Source organism: Trichechus manatus, unplaced genomic scaffold, assembly GCF_000243295.1.
Source record: "Trichechus manatus latirostris isolate Lorelei unplaced genomic scaffold, TriManLat1.0 scaffold00035, whole genome shotgun sequence".
NCBI lineage: Eukaryota > Metazoa > Chordata > Mammalia > Sirenia > Trichechidae > Trichechus > Trichechus manatus.
Window position 1 is genome coordinate 6,502,898 of NW_004443971.1, and position 2,354 is coordinate 6,505,251.

Below are 2,354 nucleotides of genomic sequence, written 5' to 3' on the forward strand. Positions count from 1 at the left end.
GTACTACTGTTTCATGAGAAACTATTTGTTCTGTAAGCCTTCACCTGAAGTACAATAAAATATAAAAAAAAACAAAAACAAAAAACTATAGCCCAGAGAGGGAGAGTGACAGGCACAAGGCCGCACACAGAGCAGCAGAAGCAGGACTAACACCAGGCCCTCGTGGTCCTGCACCGCACCAGCATCATTCTCCACCCCTGCCTCCCCTCCGCTTTCCCCCTCGCTCCCATCTCTCCTCTGCACAAGCAGCAAGGCTTTTATTCTACTGGCAAAGTAAATAGAGCTGAGATACAGATTACTCTCGAGCATCAAAGCTTTTATCCAATATAAACAGAATCAGGGTAACTTGTTCCCTCTCACTCCTCTTTCACGCATACACACAGGCTCTGCGCCAGCACCAGCATAATTAGCAGAAGGCAACTAGACCGTAGGCATCCTGGCCAAGTCAGGGAGCCTGGATGCACCCAGCACTAACAGGGACATGCATTCTAAAGGTCCTCCTTCCCTTGTCTTCCCACTGACCCTGCAGCAGGAGTAACGTTTGGATTGTGATGCGTGAGGTACATTGGAGAGCTGAGGCTGCAGACTGGGAGTTGGGAGACCTGGGCTCTCATACCCTCTCTCAGTATCAGTTAACTTACCTATAGTGACATAAGGATTAAACAGCTTAACAGAAAATAAAGACCTGATGTATGGTACATTATCACAGGATGAGAATCAAAGTGCCTACTATCTGCCTTCTGAGAGTTCCTGAACCAATCTGGAAGCAACCCACACTCTCCCACACAGACACATACACCCTCCTATGTACGCATTATACATGGAGCCGCTGTGAGTCGGAACCAACTCAACCTCACCTAATAACAACAACAACAATGAAAAACAGTACACATGGTTGGGAAGTTACACATTTACAATAATAGAGTTGTCGTTACTCAAAATAGTATTTTTTAGCACTAACTCATCTCTGGGAATGATGTTAGGGGCTCTAGCAAATTCAGTGCATTAGCTTCGACGGCGGCAAATCGTCATTTTCTGAGTGCAGATTTGATTTCGAAAACAGCTAGAAGTCCCTCAGAGCTCTGGAGAGCAAGGCTGGTGAACAGGCCAGGATGCTAGTTTTAGGTCATGAGACGTGGGAGGGGGAGGGGGGAAAGGCTCAAGAGTGTGAGTCCGAAAACCTGGACTGACTCCTTGCTCAGACAGTTACAGTTCCTGTGACTTTAGGAAGTCCGTAACCCCTCTTGGTCCCAGTCTCCTCATCTGTAAAATGGGAGTGATAACAATTCCTTCCAAGGATTTTATGAAATCAAAAGATATTATAAGCAAGAGGTTCAAATCTTTGGGTCCATTTTAAGAACACCTGTGAAACTGCCCAGGCCATCAGGGGTACGCATATCCAAAAAGCCACCAAGTATCTGAAAGATGTCACTGTGCTGAAGCAATGTGTGCGTTCTGACATTACAATGGTGGAGCTGGGAGGTGTGCCCAGGCCAAACAGTGGGGTTGGACATAGGGTCGGTGGCTCAAAAAGAGTGCTGCATTTTTGCTGCACATGCTTAAAAATGCATAGAGTAATGCTGGACTTAAGGGTTTAGATGTAGATTCTCTGGTCACTGAGCACATCCAGGTGAACAAAGGCCCCCAGATGTGCCGCCACACTGACAGAGCTCACAGCTGGGTTAACCCACACATGAGCTTCCCCTGCCACATGGAGATGATCCTCACTGCAAAGGAATAAACTTCCTCAACCAGAAGAGGAGGCTGCACAGAAGAAAAAAGATATTCTAGGAGAAACGCAAGAAACAAAAACTTACGGCTCGGGAGTAGATTCAGCTTAAAATAAAATGCAAATAAATGTTAAAAAAAAAAAGATATGTGAACGTGTTCTCTAGGCCATAAAGTTTAAATGTCAATTTTCAAAACATTTTTTTAAAGATTGAGACTGATTAGTAAATTCAACATGAAAGCAGCTCCTATAATGAAACTTAAAAGTCGTCAGTCAATGGGAGCAAGAATGACGACATCACTACAGAACCTCCCAAGGAGACTGCTTTAAAGGGCCATGTTTGCATCCGTGCTTTCATTCATTCATTCATTCATTCACTCAGCAGATGTTCTTTGAGCCCCAAGAAGTGCCAAGCTCTGTTCAAGTCAGGGAATACTAAGTCAAATGCAGCATAGCCCCTTTCCTCTGAAAACATAAAACTGAATATGACTAGACATCTAACATTTAATTTTTGTTTGTCTCTTTACTTTATAAATTACATCTGGTATATACCAATGATAACTGGAGAGCAACTTTAGAAGCTTCTTGAGGCCAGGAGACTTCCAAGTGTCTACAAAATGCTTTG

General features: G+C 44.1%; 1 pseudogene; it reads left to right on the forward strand.

The window, feature by feature from the left end:
- The first annotated feature begins 1,112 nt into the window (after positions 1-1,112).
- LOC111820351 (60S ribosomal protein L17 pseudogene) lies at positions 1,113-1,841 on the forward strand (annotated as a pseudogene).
- The last annotated feature ends 513 nt before the right edge of the window (positions 1,842-2,354 follow it).